General features: G+C 34.9%; 1 long non-coding RNA gene across 4 annotated transcripts; it reads left to right on the plus strand.

Moving 5' to 3' along the window:
- Nucleotides 1-489: 489 nt before the first annotated feature.
- On the plus strand, nt 490-8,471 carry LOC132035450 (uncharacterized). Of its 4 annotated transcripts, none has more exons than XR_009409254.1 (4): nt 498-738; nt 876-949; nt 1,360-2,048; nt 5,189-8,471. It is a non-coding gene; the product is annotated as an uncharacterized LOC132035450 (long non-coding RNA). The 4 variants fall into 4 exon arrangements; XR_009409255.1 differs by lacking the exon at nt 5,189-8,471 and having other exon boundaries at nt 499-738; nt 1,360-1,490; nt 1,651-2,310; XR_009409256.1 differs by lacking the exon at nt 5,189-8,471 and having other exon boundaries at nt 490-734; nt 1,360-2,310.
- The last annotated feature ends 8,478 nt before the right edge of the window (nt 8,472-16,949 follow it).

Genomic DNA, 16,949 nt, shown 5'->3' on the forward strand with positions numbered 1-16,949 from the left:
TTTTTAGATTTTTTTTATCACTTTTTTTTTAAAATTAGTGTTTGGCCATGAAAATTCTAAATACAACTTGAAGTTGTATTTGGAATTTGAAAAACAAGAAAGTTTTTCACTTTTTTCACAACCAAAACAAGTACATTTTAACCAAAAAAAAAAAAAAACTATTTTAATAATAACAAACAAACACAATCGGCTTCTTCCAAGGTCCTAAAAATGCTTCGAGACTTGGCAAAATTCCAAAAAAGTGAAAAAGTTTTTTTTTTTTGTTTCGACGGGACCAAGTAGCTAAACGCCTACTAAGTAGTATGTGCATGAGTCCAAATAGTAATTAATCGAAGGTTTCCTTATTAAAAAAGGTCAAATCTTGAATACAAATTTAGTTGATTTCAAAATTCTAATTGAAAAAAGTCTAGAATATTATGATCCTATCCAATGCCAAATAATATTTCTACTTTTTAGAAACGGGATTTGGGGTGTAAGAACAAGGGTGAAAAGGGCATATTATTTGTGATTTCAGACGTTGACGTTTTAAAGGGCAAATTGGTGATTCATGCCTTCTCAAAGAGACACGTGTGCAACAGTTAATTTTGCAAATTGGAGTCTCATCTAGACTCTTCTTCTTCCTACTAGACTGTTGCGAAATTGCTTCTCATTCTCACTTTCTCTGATTTTTTTTGTGCATCTCCATCTGCTCTTTAATCATTTATTGTTACTTTAGGATTCACCAAGTGTAGCATGTTGGTAATTTCTTTTACATACTATTTTCATTTAGGAATTCGAGATTTTAATCTTGGGTCTTGAAATTGAAAATTAAGAATTTTCAGACCAAATTATATAAGGTATCAAACTGAATATTAGATTTTTCTTTTTGGATTCAGTGGGAAAAAACATGCGATGACTCCAACAATGAAAACTACTTGATAGTGATCTTTGGGTGACTCATAGTTGAAAGGTACAAATTGAACTTCCCAATTCCTTAATAGGTTAATAACAATTTTTAGCAGTTACTTTGGTGGTGACTGGTAAGACAGCTGATTGTATTTTATTTTCTCCTTCCTCGTTTCAACTATAGATTGTTTCCTTCCTTCATCATTTCTTGGATATATCAACTGGACCTTAGGAAAGGTGTTTGATGATATGTTTGACGCATTTTATTTGGAGTATTGAAGTTCATAAAATTTTGTTTTAGCATGTTGTTAGGAGATTTGTGCATTTCGTTTTTAGCTTGCCCATGCTCTGGTTAACATTTTGATATTGGTTGCAAATTTGAATATAATATTCTGTCAACTTTTCTTTAGAATAGGAAGGTAAATTTTCTCGAATCAATGTCTATTTTCTTTATGACGAAGTGTAGTTTGGCAGATTGGATTTTTACAGCCTGTCGATAATGTTGATGGCGATGATATTGATCTCCTTGGAGAGGATACAAAGGAAGAAAGAGAAGGCAACGGAAGCAAGGGAGGCGGCTAATGCATCTACCAAGAAGAAAGATAGTGAGCTTTGATATTTCCTTCTTAGTTGCTTTTGTATCCAATGCACAATTACTGTAGAAAGAAAATGCAAAACATATCAGAACTTGAGTGTGGAAAATATGTTCCTTTAATCAAGTAAATCATCAATATGCTTCATTTTGTTATGTTCTTACTTTTGTAGTTGAAAAGTTTTTCGTTCTTTTGGAAGTTAAGCCTTGGAATGATGAACTCACATGAAGGGGCTGGAGGAGGTTGTTCGCAGTGTTTAGATGGAAGTGCTTTTCTGGGGAATATGTATGATTTATAATTTCCATTCCCTCTTTAACACACATTACCAAAGTTCCTCTAGAGGAATTAATATCAGCTGAAATTCACCGTAAGCAATTCAACAAAACTTATGAACCATTGAAAAGGTAAAACCTTCTTTTCCTAATATTTATCTGGATAATCTTTTGTTTTGGGCGTAGATCTTTGGTCCAATGTGACAATGCTGGTAAAGTTTTTATTTTTTATTTTTTATTTTTTATTGGAGGTAATTTGTTATACTAGTCGAAGGCTCTTTGCTATAAATTAAGGGTGGTAAGTCAAACAAATAAGTTCTTTTTTTACTGCTTGTGGGAAAGGTGATATCGGTTTCCCGAGTAATCTGTATTACTATTCAAGATATGTCATTTAGAATTGTTTGGTTACTGACAAGCTTCTCTTCTATCTCTTTGATAGCCAAATTAGTTACCGTTGGTAACATAATTAAGAAATTGCAAATCATGCTTGCCATATGAGATTTCGGCTGCATAGAGCCCCATGTTGTTGGTAATTTTTTGAATGTTTCGGCTTGAGATTCTGTTGATCTTCTTATATATCTTTCTATAGAATTTCCTAGTGAAGAAAACTATGTGGTCGGGAGTCAAAATTGTTATTGCTAAAACTTCGAGAAGATACACCATAATAAAGGTAAAAACTAGAATTAAGCAATAACAATTTTGACTCCCCACCACATTGCTAAATTTGAATGGTTTTCGTCACCAGCCTACAAATTAAATAGAGGCACTACTCTTTTCCATATGACGTCCCGTCTAATCCCTTCTAATAGTCTTGAAATATCGACTTTCCTTTGCATCCAATAGATATTTTAGATATTAGTTCGGATAAAAAGATAAGATTTGGTTAGTGCCTTTAAGAAGATGTTCTAGTATTTATATAAATAGTTGTTGCTCTGATTGTTTTCTTAAAAACAAATTGAATCTGGAAATTGGCCAAATTCTTCACTGATAGAAGCCAAAATAAAGGATTTGACTAATAGAACAATTACAATAAAAAATAAAATAGAAAGAAATTACAAAAGAGAAAAAGAAAGTAACTCCAGAAATAGACATCAGTCCCAATAAAATGGGCATTTTCTTCAATTGAGTGGTTTTTGAAACTCTACTAAAATGAAGAAACAAATCAAGTTTGCTTATCGCTCTTAACTTGATTGAATCCATCACAAGAAAAAATTCTAATCCCACATGAACCCAAAACAAAAAACACAATATGTGGGCTCACAATATACACACGAAAAGTTATATAAAGTCCGTAGTGCATTTTTATTCAAACTGAGAATTGTATAACCCGTAGCCCACTTCTGCTCGAATTTAGGATCAAAGACGAATTCATAATATTTAACTTATGAGTTCTAGACCATTATAATTTTTAAATTGCTTATCGAATTTTGGATAGATTATTAAGATATATAATATTCTTTTAATACAAATATCATTATGTGACTGAACCAAAATCAATAATGCTCTTTCATAGTATTGTGAACGGCTAAATATCCTTGAAATATTGATCGATTTTTATACCTTCTAAATATGAAATTGTGTCACAAAAGATATTACTCCTATTGGATAAAATTGTAATTTTTAAGAATTTATCAATTAGTTATGCATTGAAGAAATATCGTTCGCTTTTTTCACCCTTTAAATACTAAATTGTATCACCAAAATTACTCCTATTGGATAAACTTGTAATATTTAGGACTTTACCAATTAGTTATTCATTTGAAGAAATATCGTTTGCCTTTTTGACCCTTTAAAATTTGATTTCACACGAGATAGAATGGTCATTGAATTAATCTCCTAATATTTAGAAATAAACTTTAATTACTTCCCTAAAATTAATAGGTCGTCTTTCCATAAAACTATTTACGGGACAATAAAACTATTTACGGGACTTCTTTCGATCATTTTCATTATTTAAGATTTAAGAATCCTTTTTCATATTACTTTAAGTTTGAATTTATTTTACCAAAGCTGAATAGCATACAAAGTCAAAGAAATAATGTCATTTAGGTTCAGAATAAACGAACCATTAATGTCACGTTAGAAGTCTTTAATTATCGTATCCGTGGATTAATATATCAATTATTTAGTTTTTAGAATTTTAAAATCAAATTATCTATGTATCTTCTATACTATATTAAAAACACAAAGGCCCTTAGCGAAATGCCGTTCGTCCTTTTTACCCTTTAAATATATTTCACTTTAGACAAAACTGTAAATTAATTGTCTTCATAATATTTATTTAGGAATGAAATTTAATTACTCCCATAATATTTAGTGCTTCAAAATCAACTAAATTTTTGTTATTAAATACTTTACCGTGCAAGGAGACACCAAATTCTTCTCTATCTTATTTTATGGTTACTTTGGAGACCAAATTAAAGAAGAAATCAAATTCTTCTCGAACGTACCTGACATATGTTAAATGTCTAATAAGTAACAATTTTGATTGAGATATTTAAATAAAAAGACAAAGACAAATTTATGGGATTTTATATACGATTAATATTTTTAATTGACGCGATATACACGTGCAACACACGTACACTATAACTAGTTATAATATATATTTGTCTGTAAAGGACATCTATCTCTCTCTCACTTCTAAATGTCTCACTTAATTAAAACTTCATTAATCACAGTAATACACGTAGATTTTTAATAAAAGTAATGATGCTTCTTGTTTTTCTAAAACATCAAATATTTAAAATAAGTTAATTATTTAAGACCACAATAAGTCATGCCCAATCTGGAAGGTGACTAGAATTTTTGTGTGAATTCTGAGATGACTAAAGAATTATTCCACTGAACTTTAAGAAGATAAAGGGAATTGCACTATTTAAGCTTTGCCTCATGGAAAAATAAATCCCTGATTATTCTGGAGTTTTCTTCACAATTGTTTAGTTCAATAATATATAAATGACGCAACCTTCATGTAAATACTGTCTTTTTAATTTGGGGTACATTAATTGGCCCAAATAATATGCAAGTCAAGTATTTTTATGTTCTTCTGTTTGAATAATTTCTGTCATTTGTTTTGCTTTCTCGTGCATTCTTTATCAGGAATGACGGTGCTTTTCATTCTCTGTTTGGGATCTAGTGTTAGATTTAAGAAACGAGTGAAACAAAACTTCCGCATGAAATTTTTTTTCTAACCAACATTGCTGTTTGAGCCTAGCATTATTGAGGTAATTTGAAAATAGAAATGAAATTAAGACTGCCGAGCATGATAACAATCTTAAGAGGATGAAGGTCAATATTGCATCTAGATGTTGGTGTTGTGTGAATTACAAGTGCGAGACAATGACTCATCTTTTTCGAATCTCTCTAATAGCTTTGAAGCTTTGAAAATGGTTTGTTTCTTGTGCATGTTTTAACATAGAAGACCTTCAACTTCAGCAGGTGATCATCAAGTGGTGGACTATTCCTACAGCTGCCAAATTGCAGTCCATTTATAGAGCAATTCCAGCTATTATCATGTGGGAGCTGTGAAATAGAACAGATTCAATAAAGCATGTAGGAAACATATCATACAACAAAGTTCTATGTGTACTTCAGCTTACCATCAACAAGCTAATCAGATGTAGATATCCGTGGCTCACACATGTTCCACCAGACTGACCATCTTTGTCGACCTCGTCGGTCGTTTTGAGAATCAATGTTCTATTCCGCGTGTCGTCTATTCCAGAAGCTTCATAACAATTATTTTGATTTGCTTGCAAAATTTAAGTCAAACGGATATAATTTGGTTCACTTGTGGAGAAGGTTTCATTTTGAAAATTCTGATATTTAAGTATTTGGATGAATTGCTTGTTTTTTGAAAACGTGCTCTGATTGGCGATCTGAAGATTTCGTTAGATTTGTAATATTATTTATGACCTGTAGAAATTGACTGAGCTAATTTTAGAGTTCGTTTGGTTGGTTTTTGACAATTAAGTCGATTTTATTATTTAATGTGCCTATGTATGGTGAAAAGATGGTCACGGAAGAAATAAGACCCGAATTGAAAATTTATTGGTTCCATTATCTTCGTATTGATGCTTACGACTTGCGGGAATGAACAAATCGATTCCCGAAGCTTTTGGTTGAGTTTTGGGTAAGGAAAAGGATATTTTGGAAATCCTTAAGTAAAGATGTGAGAATGGTTGACCAAAGTCAACACTAAGGGTAAATGAGTCTTTTTTAAAGTTTCATCGATTCTATTAGGTCCGGAATGTGATTATTGATTCAGTGGAGCCATTGATTCGGTTCTCGAGGGGTTCAAGTGTGGTTTGGGTCATAGGTTGAGAAACCAGTTAAGTTAAGGAATTGGAGTTGACCACGTTCAACTTCAGGTGAAGAAGACCCCGTGTTGTTGCTTTGAATGTTCCAACATGTTTTCGTATAATGATTTTGGACTTGTCCGCAAGTTTTGGTGAGATTCCAATGAGTTTCAAATGGATTTGGGTTGTGTCGCGCTCGTATTTGAAGTTTCAACGTCGTTTCTTTGCGCATAAAAGGTACCAATTGAGAAAATGACCTCTCAATTATGTTTCGATTGAACCATTAAATTAGCATCGCAATTACCGAGCCATAGCAAAAGGAATCGTTGAATTTCGACGTCGTATGAGGGAGTTATGCCCATTTTAGTGTCGGTGAAATTGTTGTCTCTGGTGTGGTTGCGGGTGCGGAAAAAGGGCCGAAAATGTGAAACTGCAGGGGCAAATTGGTCTGCAGGTGCGGAAATGCCATGTGGCAGTCTGCAGGTGCGAAATTTTGGGCCGCGGAAGCGGAAATCATTGAGTTAAAATTTAGACTTCGTCCATTTTGTATTTTGAGCATATTTTGAGTTCTAGAGCTCCGTTTGAGGTGATTTTCGCCTCGTTGTTCTCATCTCAACGAGAGGGTTAGTATCTAACCTCTATTTTGGTGTTTCCCCATGATTATTTCCATCGGTTATCGTTTTTATTTGTGTTTGGGCTTGTAGAAGTTGGGGTTTTGAGACCTAAGAATAATAGAATGAAAAATCTCGATTTGGGGATCGACTCATGGATGAAATTGGGTGATTTTCTCTATTTAGACGATATAAGTTAGTAAACCGATTTTCAAATAAAATTCCGTTTTGGTCTTAGGGGCCCGGGATTACCTTTTTGGGTTCGTTTTTGGATTCCAAATTAAATATAGCAATATGGGTATCATTGGATTCATTTAACTTTATAGAGTACTATTTGACTATATTGAACCCAATTTTGTAATGAAATTACAGTTTTGACTTTTAGGGCTTAAGATTGGCTTTTTGGGTGACTTTTTGGACCCAAAGTATAATCATAACAATATGGGTGTCTATGGAGTCATATACTTACATAGATTATGTATTTGAACAATTTGGGATCGTTCAGAGGCTTTGAATAAGGGCAAGGTCGTGTTATGATTTCTTGAGTTTCGGACTTCAAATCCGGCAAGTTGAGACTTTTCTTGACCCTATTTAAAGTGTCGTGGTTGGTCAAAATAGACTAATAAAGAGGGAGTAATGGGGAAACTAAGGGGTCCTGATACTCGTGAGACGACGAGCACTTGTATTGAGAAGCAGTGTCATGTTATGGGTATTCGTGTATGTTAGAGTATTATTGTTCGGTCTAAATGCCATACGTTGGGCATTAGCTGAGAGCATAGATTGATTTTGTGGTTCGTGATTGGGACATGAGATTCCTTATTTATTGCTTCTATGCTTATTACCTGTCTTAACTATCATTAAGTGTTGTCATCACTCCTAAGTATCGTATAAAAGTGGAAGAGCTAAAGATTGAGCCTTTTATTATGTAGTCATGTTGTTTATTGTTGTGCATGTCATATTCATGCTTTCATATGGTATCTCATGAATATTACACGTGAAGATACATATGAGAGGTCCGAGGGAAAATGGTTCTGGACGGAGTGATGTGGATGATATGAGCCTGATTGGCTAGAGACAGGTAATGTGAGCCTATTGGTTGACTAACGTGATTGGAAGCCTAAAATGGTTAAGAACCCTAAGGGAAATGATTTCGGGTGGTGTATGGACCTCACAAGTCCCCTATGGGCCATGTATTTAATATTGGAGTGTGTGTATACCGGTGATGGAAAGGCCTTGCATTGCATTTGCATATTATATCATCTTATGAACTCCTTGTTTGGATGACTTGCCTAAATTGTTGATTGAATCATACTTAACTTGCTTATTTGGCTACTCAAATAACTTGTGGACTTAGAGATGCCTCATATTTAGGCTTTAGGTTTGCAACTTATGATTACCCTTATTATTATGTTGGACTAACCGCAGTTAAGCGTGGAAGTGGTATTTGGAAGACCAACCCTCACCACCGTTTTAGTTTGTAGGTCGGTCGGCGATCTTTTGTTGAGTACACGTTGAATCCCCGTACTCACTCTACACTTGCTTCATATTTTTATGTGCAGAGTCTGTCCCTCGCACTAATGTAGCTTGAGGCTTCACCGATTGTTAAGGAGCTTTTTTGGAGGATTCGACGCGAGCTACTGGCTGATCCGTGGCACCAGATTCTCTCTCTCTTTTACATTATTCTGTCTTTTTTTCTATTCAAACATTGTATTCAAATGACATCCTAGATTTGTATTTGCTATCCTAATAGTTCTTGTATTTGTAACACCATGTTTTGGTTGGTTGTACTTATTCCGCATATTATGAATATGAGACTTAGTTTATGACTCTTAAATGACATTATTTATTTCTTTCCACATAATATACTTGTTAAAATTGGTTAAATTGGTTATGGATGATTCGCCTACCAGGTAGGGGTAGGTGCCTTCACTTCTTTGAAATTTGAGTCGTAACAAATTGATATTAGAGCTTTGTTTCACCTGTATCATGAGTACAAGAGCAATGTCTAGTAGAGTCTTGTGGATCGGTATGGAGACGTCTGTACTTATGTTCGAGAGGCTATGAGACACTTAGGAAAATTCCATTCTTTCATTCCTTATTATTCATATATGATTGGATTTAAGGTCTAAACTTCATTGTTCCAATCTCTCATTGACAGTGAGGGCATGTTCTCAGGTTCGCACATGAGCTGCTGGATGTGACGTCTCATGGTATGGTAAGAGATGTGTCACCATGATAACGTCAAGTGACCAGATTTAGGTTGCAGCTATTATTCAAAACTCAGTTGGGGAGTTATGATTTAGACTCTCTAGTTTGGTGATATCCCTATGAAATAGGAGTGATGGTGGAATCGACTACATGACAGCCAAGTTTCAGTGGTTAGTGGCTCGGAAGTTGAGGAAGTGCATTTATGGTATAGCAAGTGATCAGAAGATATTTCTGATTTTGAATAGTATGTTTAGCAAAAAAACCATGTCGTAAGCGTATGGCTTTGAAGACTAAGCTTGAGAGGTTTTACCATAACATAAAGATTCTCGAGATGCAATGAAATGGTACGAGTACTGATATTCTAAAGACAAAGGAAAACTTGGATAAATCTGTTGATCGGGCAAGAAAAATAGTTGATGAGGCTATGAAGAAAAGTTTGGAAAGCATATAAACATGAACGATGATCTTTTGTGATAATGTATGAGGAAATAAGACTTTGTATTGGGGTGCGTGTGTTAAGTCTTTAGTTACTCGATGAAACAAGGATGTAGTGAAGGGAATTCAAATGGATTGTTATAGGACGAGCACAAGTGGTGGATGTGCTCGTCTGGAAAAAGTCTGGAAAAATGTTATTATGGATGATTGAATCTTGTGGGAATAATCAGGAGTAGCTTTTAGTAAAGGCCGTGTTTGCAGGTTCACTTGATATCTCGGGGGTATAGTGATAAGAAGGAATCATTTTGAGCTATGAGCTTGTTGGTTTTGTGAGACTACTCTTTTATGAAGTGAATGCTAAAGGAACATGAATTAAATCTGTGAGTTTCATAACGTCATAGGCTTCTGGGGGAAACCAGTGATCGACTAATAGAAATGACTCTAGCGATGGACGAGTGCGATTATTTAATTACTTAAAGAGTTATTGGTTGTTGCACCTAATTTGGAGAAGAAATGTGGAGATTGTTATGTGATGCATTTGGCTTAGAGGAATGTTTAGTTTTAAGGTTCGAGTGAGGAAAGGGAAACTTTCAGATGCTCAAGATTGTGTTTTACGACTACCTCCATGATTGGCTTAACTATTTTAAAAGATGTATGATATTTTGATCCACCCTATGAGTGGGTTTGTTTTTTTTCGGTTGATAATGACAAAAGTAATTTTGAACGGAATATAGAAGCTGGAGAATTAAGATAAATGCATCTTACAGTCAGTTTTGGAGGATTAAGGTTCCTACGACTTGAATTTGAAGCTGTGTGACTACTTGAATGATGTACGGGTTATGGTATCATTATATTATATCTTTAAGATAGGGTGTAAGAGTGATAAATATTATTGAAGAAGGAAGTCTATGGACAACTTGACTTAGTGTATGGCAGGTGATAACAGACCTTGTGATTTAAGATTGATGAGAAGGTAACTTATGCAATACCAAGATAGATAATTTCATGGAATCTTTGAAAGGACGAGCTAGAGTTTATTGATAAGAAAAACTCTCTACAATTGAAAGTTGAAGTCATAATTTTGACGTAAGACTATGTCAATGGTAGTAGACAATGTCGAAATGACAGTTAGATAGTATGGTTGAGTATTTCAAATAGGAATCACTTGAGAGTATTTGTGCATGATAAGGCACATAGATTGTAAGGTTTGATACTTTTGAATTTGGTAAAAGCGTAATAAGGTATTGCACTCAGAGATTTTATGGTTGTGAAGGGTAAAGTATGAGGTCATAGGCCTTACGTTGGAGTGTTCGTGGTTACAACGAATTTAGTGAAAGTACAAAGAGGAGAGTTCAATGTAATTAAATTCTATGAAGTTTATCATATTTGTGTTACTATTGCAAGTTGGCGGATATGAAGATTTAAAGTCATAAGATATAGTTCATCGGTACTCGTTTGATGACTCGGGAAAATTTCAGCTTTTGAGGTTGGGAATGACAACACGAGGTTGAGGATTCAGTAATAACGGATTAGAATAGGACACTACGGACTTATGGAAGGGTTTTGCTCATTTTATAAAGATTTGGAAACAGTTCGAGTGGTTTTTGGTGACGTTCAAGGAATGGTGCATTTTACATCGGGTCAGATCTATTCATTTAATGCCTGGTGACTTATGGATATATTACTAGAAGATTTATAATTATTCGAGTAACCCATATCTAAAGATTTGATGATTTCGATTCGGGATAGAGGTATGGCGGGTTTACCAAGCGTTATTGGAGTTCACGAGGAGATTTGATAGCATTTTGTAGCTATACGGGAAAATTTTAGTGGTCTACGCGTATACTTGATTATGCTTTGAGGAGGTACAAATGGATAAGCAAAGTCTTTGGGGTGATCACTCGATTTTTACAGATTTGGAATGACAAGATAATCACTAGGATAATGTACATTGTACGTTAAATAAAGGATTAAGAGGATTTGAATGATGAGTGTTGACTCAGTAGTTTCAAAACAAATCTAAAGGATTTGAAATTTGCACAATCGGCCTCCGATAAGGTCAGTTTTTGACGGAAATGCATAGAATTTGCTCAGTACAAGCACAAATTCTTTTCTGGTTAGAAGGAGTCACGATTTAGACTTGCGATGTGTGACAACGTGTATTTTAAAGATTTTGGTACTAAAGATGACTCTGGAAAGTGTGGAAGAAAGATAAGTATATGAGTACTTTATGGATACACTTTGATAATAGGTTACGGCTTCAGTTGGAAGATTGTGGAAACTATGATGATAATTGTGGAATCAACCAATTGCGTTTATAGTTACGGTTATAATCAAAATCAAGTATATCAACTGGAGTCGGTATCAACTGGAGTCGGATCAAATGTCTGAGAATCAGACTACTAAGCTAAGGTAAAGGAAGATTCAACCTATTAAGTGAACAAGCAAATTTATATAGACTTTGAGAGAAGTTTGTGATTATTTTGGGTCATTATTGACCGCTTGACTAATTCAGCCTTTTCGCACCATATCAGACTATTTACAACTGGGGTGGAGTTTACACGTCATTTCACCCTTAGACGGATGGCTAGTCCGAGCGGACTATTCAGGTCCTTGAGGATATGTTTTGGCCTTGTACTATTGACCTTGGTGGTCATTGGCATTGGTTCTTGCCCTTGCCTGAGTATTCTTACAATGTTAATTACCATTCGAGCATTGAGATGACACCATTTGAGGCATTATATGGTAGGAGTTGTCGTTCTCCAGTTGTTGGTTTGATTTGCTTGAGGTTAGGCCTTGGAGTATAGACACTTTGAGGGATTCTTTGGACAAGGTTAAATTGATTCGGGAGAGGCTTGTCACAGCTCAGAGTAGGCAAAGAAATTATGCAGATCGGAAGGTCCTTGATTTGGAGTTCATGGTTGGCAAACGGGCTTTTGTTGAATATTTCACCCATGAAGGGTGTGATAAGGTTCCGAAAGAAGGGTAGTTGAGCCCGAGTATCTTTGGTCCCTTTGAGATTGTTTAGCATCAGTGGCCTGTGAGTTAGCTTTGTCATTTGGTTGTCGGGTATTCACCCCGTATTTCATATTTCGATGCCTAACAAGTACCATTCGGATGGTGGTCATGTGATTCAATGAGTTTCAATTTTGCTTGGTCAAAATTCGACTTTAAAGGAACAGTTGGTAGCCATTTAGGATAAGCAGATTCGGAAGTTGAGATCTAAAGAGTTAGTTTCAGTGAAGGTAGAGGCATGTCCAGGCGATGAGGCTTCTTGGGAGATCGAGTCGGACATGCGGAATGGATATCCCCAGCTTTTCGATAGTTCAGATGCCTTCTTTCTCTTTATTTTTGAGGACGAATGTGTGTTTAAGTAGTGGATGATCTAATGACCCCGTCGGTCGTTTTGAGAATCGATTCTCTATTTTGCGCGTCGTCTATTCTAGAAGCTCTGTAATAATTATTTTAACTTGCTTTCAAAATTTGAAGTCAAACGGATTTCATTTGGTTCACTTTGGGAGAATGTTTCATTTTGGAAATCACGGTATTTAATTATTTGAATTAATTGCTTGTTTTGGGAAAACGTGCTCTGATTGGTGATCTGATGATTTTGTTAGATTTGTATTATTATTTATGACTTGTAGAAATTGATGGAGTTAATTTTAGAGTTCGTTTGGTTGGTTTTGGACAATTAAGTCGATTTTAGTATTTAATATGCCTATTTATGGTGAAAAGATGACACGAGAAGAAATAAGACCTGGATTGGAAATTTGTTGGTTCCGTTAGCTTCGTATTGATGTTTATGACTTGTGGGAACAGATGACTCGATTTCTGAAGCTTTCTAGTGAGTTTTGGATAAGGAAAATGATATTCTAGAAATCCTTAAGTTAAGAAATGAGAATGGTTGACCAAAGTCAACACCGGGTATAAATGAGTCTTTTTCGAAGTTTCGTACTATATTGAGCAAATGAGCTCTCAATCATGTTTGGATTGAATCATTAAATCTGCATTGCAATTACAAAGCCATAGTAAAAAGAATCATCGAATTTCGACATCGTACGATGGAGTTATGCCCATTTTAACGTGGGAGAAATTTGTCACAATCCAAACCGGAGGGTCATGACTTGCACCCGGTGCCTCCCCAGCCGAGTGCCACACACTTTGCTTTTTCTATATTATTAGAATTATCTTGGGCCAACCAAGGCCATATCAATATTTAACTCACAGCGAAACTTAGAACGTAACTGATAATGACTAATCAAAAGGGTTTACATTTTTATATATATATATATATATATATATATATATATATATATATATATATATATATATATATATATATATATATATATATATATATATATATATATATATATATATATATATATATATATATATATATATATATATATATATATATATATATATATATATATATATATATATATATATATATATATATATATATATATATATATATATATATATATATATATATATATATATATATATATATATATATATATATATATATATATATATATATATATATATATATATATATATATATATATATATATATATATATATATATATATATATATATATATATATATATATATATATATATATATATATATATATATATACGTGATACTATGACGACACGCTCGCAAAGCCTTTATGAAGACATAACCATAGTACATAAGTCGGGACAGGGCCCTCGACATACCCATAATACATAAATACATATACAAAACCCTAACTCGGAAATACTCTAGGAAGACATGGAGTTCACCAACCAAAAGCTGATATCTGGAGGCAACCTACAATGAAGGATCCTTGCCTCGCCTATCTATACCTGCGTGGCATGAAACACAGCACCCCCAGGCAAAGGGATGTCACTACGAAGAATGTATCGAGTATGTAAGGAAGGAATGTAACATAACAATAAAATACTATCAATAAGAGGGATAAAAATCAGCCTGTACACTCTGACTTGCCGCTAAGGGCCATAACATGTACCTTACTACAATCTCGTATGTTTATCCATATATCTACAATGTTATAGTATTGGCTACCTCATCATCGTGACGCTGAATGCCCAATCGATCGATGTAACTTCCCACCCTACAGACACAGGTGGTACGTGCATATGACTGCACCTCGCCCGGCCATAGCTCGGGACACGTGTATCGCCCAACCGGCTATAGCCCGGTGGTAAATACGTGTCTGCCCATCTGGCTATAACCCGATGGTAACTGGAGATGCATACCTGCCCAACAAGCCGTAGCTCAGTGGTAACTAGGGCACTTTAGTCAAGCCTGTATACTAACTATATATATATGTATATAACATCATATGTTACTCTTACAAAAGTACAAAAGGATTAAGGGACCTCTTTAGGACCTTTAGAACTTTCTTGGAAGTGACGTAAGGTCATTACACCCTCGACTACATTATGAATACTAACATCATTACCATGAGCTTCAACAAGACTTAGAAGCCGATTCATAACATACGTGGACAACACCATAAGGAAATGGACTTAGATGTTCCTGTTTACTAAGAATGGAGTCATATTGATAAGACTTTAATTTACGTTTCGTTTACTTGGAACATACCAAAAGAAGGAAGAATTAGCCTTAACATACCCGATCTTAACCCACTGGCTCATGATCTCAACTCTTATCCGCTTCACGACCTATACGTTAACAAGGCTGATACCATCATTAACCATACGAACAATCCTCTCAATATCATAACAGAAGGTAGCTTATCCTATAGCGAAACGGATAACACCTCCCCTGTTCTTATCACTCCCTCAAGCCCCCCGTGTGCAAGGTAACACATCAACACAGTCAGAAACAATCCAACAATTATAGCATCAATAAGATCAACAACAAGGCATAACATACCAACAACTAGCTACTAATATCTCACGACGAGCGACAAGCTCGGATTGGAACTTATAGGACCCATATCACCCCTTACGGATTTATTACCTCAACTCAAACTTTATCTTAACATGATAACAAGTATGTTCATCAAAAGATCCGTCCTTATACCATGCAAGAATCACAAGAAAACAGCCCATAAACTCAGCAATCTTCAATTAGCAACTCTATTCACTAGTTCATGTTTAATCTAACTATTTATCTTAATCAACACAAAGATAATATTAAGCACAAGCAAAAATTCAATATCCTTACCTCTTAAAGTAGCTTCAAGTCGAAATCCAAGAGTTACCAAGCTTACAACCACCCTTAATGGCACTACAACATCATAGAGATAGTTTCTTTGTAGTTTCCACACTTCTTGCCTTGGATTTGAGTTGATTAAGCTTGAGTTCACCTTTCAAAATTTATGAAGTGTTTAGGGGTCTTATAGAGAGCTTAGGGTTGAGGTTTGGATGAGAAATGATGAAAAATGATCTCTCCAACACTTTTAAAACATGGAAGGTCACATCAGCCCTGCATGTCACCAGTGTGTACTTCCATGTACGTCCCTATACTTGGATGAATATTTATAGAATCTTGCTCAATATGTACGTGATCCAACCCTCCAATGTACGGGATGTATAATCTCCCCTCAAAATCGATGACGAAAAGTATTTTCTTCGATTCGTTTAGCCCTTAAACCTTAAGGTGCATACTAAGCATTTGTTAAAAGTCCTCCTTAATCTTATAAGAGTTCCATGACCTCATCGGGTTTACACTAGTTCACTTACGATGCAAACAACGCGAAATTTTTTGAGGTGTAACAAAATTGCTGTCTCTGGTGTGGTCATGGGTGTGGAAATGGGTCTGCAGGTGCTAAGTTTTAAGCCGTGGAAGCAGAAATCACCGAGTTAAAAATTCAGACTTCGTCCATTTAGTATTTTGAGCATATTTTGAGTTCTAGAGCTTCATTTGAGGTGATTTTCGTGGTGTTGTTCTCGTCTCAACGAGGGAGTAAGTATCCAACCTTTATTTTGGTGTTTCCCCATGATTATTTCCATTGGTTATCATTTTATGCGTGTTTGGATTGTAGAAGTTGGGGTTTTGAGCCTTAAGGATAATAGAATGAAAATTCTCGATTTGGGGATTGACTTCTAGATGAATTAGGTGATTTTCTTGATCTAGACTATATAAGTTACGGGTAAATAGATTTTCAAATAAAATTCTATTTTTTCCCTTAGTGGCTTGGGGTTACCTTCTTGGGTTCCGAATTGAAGTATAGCAATATGGGTATTATTGTATTCGTTTAACCTATTAGAGTACTATTTCGTCTCTCTTGAACCCGATTTTATAATAAAATTACGCGCTTTTGACCCTCAGGGCTCGGGATTGGATTTTGGGTGACTTTTTGGACCCGAATTATTATTGTAGCAATATGGGTGTCTACTGTCACGACCCAAGTAGCCGTGAGTGGCACCCACACAAATCCCCCAGTGGGCGAGCCATATACTTAACCACCATCCAATCGATTACCAATTACTTAACCACTTTTAAACAAATCAAAGATAAAACAAAATAAGAATTACCCAAAACGTGTAGTCATGCCATAACTAAATAACAAATGCTGATGTCTAACTATTACAACCCTAAAATCTGAAAGTCATTGTACAAGGACTCTAAAACATAAACTAAGGAAATATCAACT

This window comes from Lycium ferocissimum, chromosome 10, assembly GCF_029784015.1.
Source record: "Lycium ferocissimum isolate CSIRO_LF1 chromosome 10, AGI_CSIRO_Lferr_CH_V1, whole genome shotgun sequence".
Lineage (NCBI taxonomy): Eukaryota > Viridiplantae > Streptophyta > Magnoliopsida > Solanales > Solanaceae > Lycium > Lycium ferocissimum.